This window comes from Camelus ferus, chromosome 34, assembly GCF_009834535.1.
Source record: "Camelus ferus isolate YT-003-E chromosome 34, BCGSAC_Cfer_1.0, whole genome shotgun sequence".
Classification (NCBI taxonomy): domain Eukaryota; kingdom Metazoa; phylum Chordata; class Mammalia; order Artiodactyla; family Camelidae; genus Camelus; species Camelus ferus.
The window spans coordinates 14520911-14528560 of record NC_045729.1 but is presented as its reverse complement, the minus strand read 5'-3'; the positions used below and the strand labels follow the sequence as shown (position 1 = coordinate 14528560).

The window sequence follows — 7650 nt, the reverse complement described above, 5'->3', positions numbered from 1 at the left end:
TTACTGAAGGCTTTTTAGTAGATTAAACTGATCCAAGTCATATTGTATGAAGACAGGCAGTGGGGAAAAAACGAGAAAGAAGAGAAGAGGGGCATCACAATAGCAAAGGCGATACACTGAGTGGCAAGATTACCATTCGATCAGCAATTTATGTTTAAATGATGATATGAGACGTGAGGGTCCAGGGAGAGGAAAAGATGACTCCAAGTTGTAAAAGGTGAATTATTCCAAAAACATACACAGTGGGTGAGGGGTGTCAAACCAGGAGCCAGTTTCTAAGTGGCATTAGGAGGAGAGGAGGTTGGCGAGGAGATTTGCAGGAGGAGTGGGCAAGATGAGTTTGATGAGTGGGAATTGCGGTGCTTTAAGAGAATCTCTATGGACATATCCCATAGAAAATGTGAGGCTGAAGTCCAGGAGATTTTGGGTTATGATCATGATTCTGCTTCATGCATAGAGATGTGTGATTCACGTCCTCAGAAGTGGTGACCATGACCAAACAGTGGGTATGATTCCCAGACAGATGGGGAAAGACAGGCGGCCTGGGAAGGAGCTCGGTCTAGGAAGTTGTTTCGTTTAGGACGATGGAGGGAAAGTCAGCAACGGAAACAGAGAAGTAGAAAACCAGACGTTACGTGGACACAGAAGACAAGGAAGGAGTGTATTTGTAGGAGATAGTAAACAGCATCAGAGATAGGCAATTCAGGTCAAGAATAAAGGGAAACAAGGAATTAATCAGAAGAGTGAAAATATCAAGAGAAAGTGGGGTTTTGGGGGGAGGGGATGTCAGTTATTTGGGGTTTTATGTAAGGAGTGTTAAAAACTAAACAAGCCTAAAAAGCTGTCACGTATGCTAAGCCCCACATCACCAAACTGAGGCTTAATTATAGTTTCAGTTCTCTTAGAAATGAAATCTTAAACCAATCAAGCAGGATTCTCCTGATCAGCACGAGTGAAGTCATTTGCCTGTTAGACCCTTACCAGCCGCTGAAGGACAGCAGCCTTGCCCTAACCCACCCACTTGTTTGCCTAGTGGAACTTTCTTGTTCCTGCTTCCTTCTACCTATAAGAGTCTTTCATTTCATACAGCTCCTCAGCACTCCTTTCTATCTGCTAGATTGGATGCTGCCTGATTCATGAGTCGTTAGGGGGAAAAAAAGCCAATATCTTTAAAATTCACTCAGTTGAATTTTGTTTTTGAACAGTTGACAAGAGCATAGGCAGAGGGTGATGACATAAGAGAGAGTAAGAGAATGAAAGTGTTAGACGGTGAACGTGCTGGGAGCAGTGACAGCCCAGGGTTGCAAAAACACATTTAGTCACCTTTACACACTTCCGTTTTTCTCCCACTGAAGTAAGCAGCTTTTAGGAAAAGACCAAGAGCTGTTCATCTCTGCACCTTGGACTGAGATTGCTTCTTGTCCCTGACACCCAGTCTTCCCTTCACTCCGACCACTAGAATCCCTGAAGCTTAGCTGGGCGCATGACAGCCCGTCATGAAGACCGCACTTCCCTGCGGAGATGAGCAGAAGCCATAGGTGCAACCGCTAGGTTTTGTTCTTAAAGGGAAGAGGCATACCCTTCACTTCCGCTTTCCTCCTTCCTGCCGTGTGGGATGTGGGTGTGGTGGTGAATCGTCCGGAACCCGGATGAGGGCGACACCGTAGGGATGGCAGAGAAGATATGAAGGAAGGATCCTGCATTCTTCACAAAGTTGCAGAACAGAGCCATCAAACCCATCAGAGAAACAAACCTCTATCCTCTTTAAGCCCTCGACAGTGCCATGATACTGTCAGTGTATCCAAGTAGCCCAAATGAATCCACGTCCCAGCACCTTGCACAGCTCCTATTAGCTGCTTCATAAAGATGCAAGAGAAGGAGGGAAAAGGTGTCTAAGGAGTCAGTTTAGATGATGGTAGGAAGTGAAGGAAATTTTGCTTTAAGTGAGTCATGAACACACAGGTTTGGTTCCTAGTGTTTCCATTTCTTCATACCAAGTCAGGCTATGACAAAAATCTCCAATTTGAACTTGGTTCACTTTGCTATTAGTTGAGTGAAAGGCTTTGTTACGACAAGTCTAGTCTTAAAAGAGACAGTAATTTCCTTCTTTGACGTACAGCCTTTTGTTCCGAGATGCATGAGGTTAATGAATGTTTCGAACCTGAATTCACTCTGATACCAATTCCGCGAGATTGGCAGAGGGCATATTAATATCATTCTACACGTGAGCACCCAGCATATAGTCGCTTCCTTAAATAGAGTTAAACACTAAGTGCAAACCAAGGAGATAGAAATATGAGATGGTAAGCGACTTGCTCGAGGTCACAGCTCTTTAGTGCAAGGCCAAGAGGTAGAATCAAGGCTTCTAGAATTCATTCAATCATGTCAGACTTAATGGACAATAATCTCTGAAGAGCCTAAGCCAATGCACCCAGAACAAGGTTTCCAACTCATGATTTCTGTTTGAAACCCAAAATGTCTCGTGATTGGCATCTGTTTCACCATCACTGATGGGGAAATATATACAACCACATCTTCCTGATTTATTTTTACACCTAGGATGGGAAATGGTGAAAGGTTAAGGGAAATTCTAATTCATCTCCAAGTAACTAAGATCAATCCTGTCGCAACTTATTCCACTCTCTGCTTCCATGCAAAGCAGCCCAGCCCATAGCGATGAGCAGTTTGTTCACCTTCATTCTTTATGTGTTGCTGGAAGCACTATCACAAGCCTGTAGGCTTGCAAGTTTTCTTGCTTAAAGCACAGGAAACATATTTGATGGTTTACCCGATAAGAGTATTTTTTAAGAACTAAAGCAAGAATCCGTGGAATCTTAATCACGGGAAATTTTCTGGAAGGAGAGCCAGATGTTTTGCCTTCCAGGCCTTTGCGATTTATGTTTAAGGTGCCTCGTCTGGATGGCCTCATGTGGGCAGGTGCCCAATGTCAATGATGAGGACAACTTGTTGTGTTCCCTCCAACCCCGCAACCCCCGGCCAGCAAGGAGCCCCAGTCTGCCCAGTGAAATCAATTCCTTTTTTTCATATCCTCAACCATGTTCTTCATATGATGGGAGATAGAGAAAATATATACTCACTGAATAAATAAGCAAATAAATGAAGAAACTGACCTTTTCAAGCCAATTTTTTTTTTACATTCTCTGTTCTCTATTCAGTGGGCCATCCTATGACAGCCATTCTGTGTTATCTAGCAGTGGGTGCCTCTCCAGCAAGAAAAGTGCGTGTAACACAAGCCCAAAGAGCCAGGAAGCTAGAAAAAAAAAGATCCCAGGAAATTCCAAAATGTATCCTGCTTTTCCATGGGTGATACAGATGGTGATGAGAAGCCTGGAATCAAGCAGAATTCTAAAGTCACAACTCAAGCTGCATTTTGGATGAAACCCACAGGAATTTCACCCTGCCTGCACTGTCTGTGTTTAAATACTTAGGGAAATTTAGTGGAAAACGTAGGCGCATGGTATGCCTGAGGACCAAGCATCCTAGAGGTTTGTTTAGGGAGGTGGTTGTGTCTTGACCCTAGAAAAACAAAAGCAAGGCTGGGGTATCTTGCCTTTAGTCAGCATGGACACTAACCTGAGCAGGCGGAATGTGTGTTCAGGCTTCCTAAATGCACCACGCACAGGAATCAAATGGGAAGACTAGCTTCCCCGTGTCTGACCTGTGAATCAGTGTTACATGGCAATACCAATAGCTCCTGCGTGTGTATTGAATTTGACAAGTGTCACAACAGTTCCCAAGGATTATCTCCTTTGAGTCTCACAGCAGCCCTGTGGGTGGGTGGATAGGAGTTATCTCAATTTTATCAAACATCTTCAGGACTTGATCCTGGTTCTTTACCGGTGAGAAAAATGGGTCGATTCATGCTTCCCTTTCAGGAACAGATATTGGCTCCTTTGTCTCAATTAATGTCACCTTCATACCCTAAAAAACAGCAACTCGAATCAAAATAGCAGAGTCAAGAAGGAATGCTCTTGCAGTCCTGGTACAGGCAGCTGTCCAGGCCATCCAGCCCTCGTGTTACGATTGCTACATGAAACCAAGCCATCCTGCAGTTGTGATAGTTGGGTCCCCATTTGTAAAACCTCACAGACCTGGAGGGTTTTAGACCAGAAATAAACTTAGTGATCATATGGCCCAATACCTTCATTCTGTGAAGAGGAAACAGAAGTTCAGAAAGATTAGATAAGATCGTCTGGCTTCCAGCTACAACACTACCTCTTGGCAAATTCCTGAACATAGCTACGCATCTGTTTTCCCACATGTGACATGGGAATAATACTACCTACCTCATAGGTTGTGGTGCAAATTAGGGTTGTGTCTGTCTTTAGTAAGTACTGAAAGCTTAGTAAGTACTCAATAAATAGGCCTTAATGCAATCACCATCATCTACCCCAGCACACAGAGTTGGGACTAAAATCTGACTCTAAATTCAGTATTCTTTCCACCATTAGACATTATCTATTTCTGTGGGAGGGACTCCTCTTTGAGGTGCCAGAGGCATTAAAAGTAAATTTTTATTTTCCACATCTAAATGCATAGTAGAAACTGGATGCAGAGCAAATGGATTCCGAGGCAATGAGTGTCTAAGAAACTTAGTATGAGACAGACATCCACCGGCGCCCTGAAGAAAGGCACAGTCAGCTGATCTGGAATCAGAGTTAGTCACAGAGTTTCAGACAAATGAGCTACGGAAGAAAGAGAAAAATGGTAACTTCGGGAATAGGGTCAAAGAATGGATAATTCCCCCTCCTCGTTTCTAGTGGCTGATTTCCCGTTGTCCTTCATATGAAAAGGAAGTGGGAGGAAGAATTTTTTTTAATTAGCAAGTCTGATATTTGAGAATTATTGCAGACAAAGAAAAATAAACTTCCCCAGGTGTTAGAGGGAAGGTGGGGGAGGAACAGGTACAGCCCGGAGGACAGTTAGGGACATAAAACCACTCTCTGCGATAGTCTAGTGGTGGATATGTGTCCACATCCATAGAATGTACAACACCAAAAGTGAAGCCTACTGTAGACTCTCGACTTTGGATGATGATGTGTCAATGTAGGTTCATCAGTTGTAACAAATGTCCCATCTGGTGGAAGGCACTGGTCGTGGTGCAGGCTGTACATATGTGGGAGTAGGGGGTTATGGGAAATCTCTGTACATTTTGCTCAGTATCACTCTGAACCTAAGACTGCTTTTAAAAAAATTAAGTCTATTTAAATAAATAAGTAAATAAACTCAGATGTCTAAGTATAGAATTGGCCTGATTCCATCCCAAGGCCAAATGTCCCTGGAATAACACATGTAACAGGATACAGTTTTCACTTGAAGAGAGTCAGAGCGGCCAGAGACAGGCTCATCAGAGGAGAAATCAGTCACTTCATTCCAGAAATACTCTGCTACAGACACACAATAGAATGTTAGCCTGTAAGAACCCAGAGAAGGTCTATCTGAATCATCTTTCTGTTCCTCAGAGTCTTGCAATAGACCTGGAACAGAGTAGGTTTTCAAAGCTTAATAAAGAACAGGAAGGGGGTAGGGAAGGGGTATAGCTTAGTGGTAGAGCCCATGCTTAGCTTGCACGAGGTCCTGGGTTCAATCTCCAGTGGCACCATTTAAAGAAAAAAAAAAGCCATTTAAAAAAATACTTGATAAAGAACAGGGAGAAATTCTCTGGGACAGAATATTCATAAGATTAATACTGATGTGATCGTAAGACCCCGTTTGTCCACTGTGGCCTTGGAGTCCCATATGACTAGACGGCCCAGGAGGAAGGTCAAATTTTCCAGCTGTTCCTTGATCGTAAAGAGCAGGTTGTCACCAGGACCAGAGTCCCCAGGGCGCATGGCTGCTGTTGTAATCCCACTAAAAGCCATAAAGGGGAATTTTAAAAGAAAAATCTTACTAGCAGCAGAGGGAGAGTCCCAGACTCCTAAAACAGTATTCAAAGGAGGAATTTACTTGCTAGTTTCTCTACTGTTATTTTTTCCACTTCCTTATCTATTGGACTCCCAAGCAGGCTGTTGGTTGTACTCCCAGTTGTAATCAGGATTGCCTTTCCAACTGTACTCCTCCCTGGACTGAGCTTGAGGCTGCTCTGACTGCTTCTCTTTGCATTTCCCAGAGGATTGTTTCCTGGAGTCTTCACTAAATGATTCAAATGACTCTTCAATGAATTCCCAACTGAAATCTTCTTCCCAAATGTCCCTGAATTCGCCACCACCTGTATGTCTCAATCTGTGGGCACTGCTCCATGCAGAAGGCACCAAGTAAAACGTAGTCAAGCAAATACAAGCAAGAGACCAAGCATTTCAGCCGTCAGCCCACGGTAAGTCTCTCTCCCACTTCCCTCACCCTGAGACAGGAGCAGGGGGCTCTCCACCACCTCCACAGCGACAGAGATGCTCCCTCTCTGCCCTGTCCCACACCGTGGCCTCCAGTCACATGTGGCCGCTGAGCGCTTGCACTTTCGGTTCTATCTAATTTTGATTATTCTAGTTTTGTAGTTATGCACTGCTCACAGCTACTGTATTGGAGAGCAGAGCCTTTGCTAAATTGCTTATGTGACAGAGAGACTTAATTCTTTTCCGTGAAGGAACAGATGCCTTTTCCCTTCTTGTCCAGTCTAGTTTCCCTTGTCAGGAATGAGACTTCCCTCAGAAAAAAAAATTGGAAGTAACTGAGACGTTTGGACTTCACTAGCACAAACGTACTCGGAATCACGCCCATAAAACCACTGTTTCGGTCCTGCTCTAGCCACAGTTCAAGCTGGCTGCCTTTGTCCAAACTGATATTATTGTCAATATTAGAAGAAAAGAACGCTGTGGAAGTGCTCGTCCCGAGTCCTGGAATACAGCACTGAACTTTGTTCTGTTTCCAGATACCCACACCTGCCATCTCATTTAGAATAACTGCCGTTCATTAAAAATTATGAAGGTGGCCAAAGAGGCACTCAGGTGAGCTGGCTGAGGAGGCTCACAGAGAGGCGTTGAGGGTCCTCAGCAGCCGGTCACAGCCGGCTCTGGCCCTCAGCCCCGCTTCGCCCTCCGAGGGCTGAGGTTAGCGACTCTCTCACGCAAAGGAGTCGAACTCACCATCAGAGTGAATTTAAGCCTTGGACTCCATCCCTGATTTTACCTCTTACCAACTACGACCTCCAGCTCATCTCCCCCAAGGGAAAAGAAGCCTCCGGATACAGTCAGCCTGCAGAATTGTTATGCTGATCTCTAGGGGAAGAAAGATACAAATGTTACTTTTCATTATTATTATTTTTCAGGGACCCAGACATCTTCGGTTTGGAAGGCAAAAAAAAAAAAAAACACCTCACAGCTTCCCCACTGCAGCTTCGATGGCAGATTTAACGGTAATGCTTTCTAATCAAGTTACCCCACGTTCTCCTTCCAAGACTTTTTCTTTGTAACTCATCCAACACGATGCTGGCAGGCTTTGTTTAATCAGAGTCTGGGTCTAAGGCATTACAGATGCTCAAAAAAAAAAAATTCTTATAGGAATGAAATCATCAATGGAGTGGGAAACACATCAAAAAGTTGAGCCAGACACAGGCAAGTTGGAGATTTCCTTAAGGCCAGTGAGAAAGCTAGCAACCAGGACACTGGGCCATGCCTGCGTTTCCTATAAACT

The 7650-nt window shown here is 44.1% G+C and overlaps 1 long non-coding RNA gene across 1 annotated transcript; it reads left to right on the top strand.

The window, feature by feature from the left end:
- The first annotated feature begins 6095 nt into the window (after positions 1 to 6095).
- On the top strand, positions 6096 to 7328 carry LOC116661325. The gene is made up of 2 exons (XR_004317202.1): positions 6096 to 6337; positions 7286 to 7328. It is a non-coding gene; the product is annotated as an uncharacterized LOC116661325 (long non-coding RNA).
- The last annotated feature ends 322 nt before the right edge of the window (positions 7329 to 7650 follow it).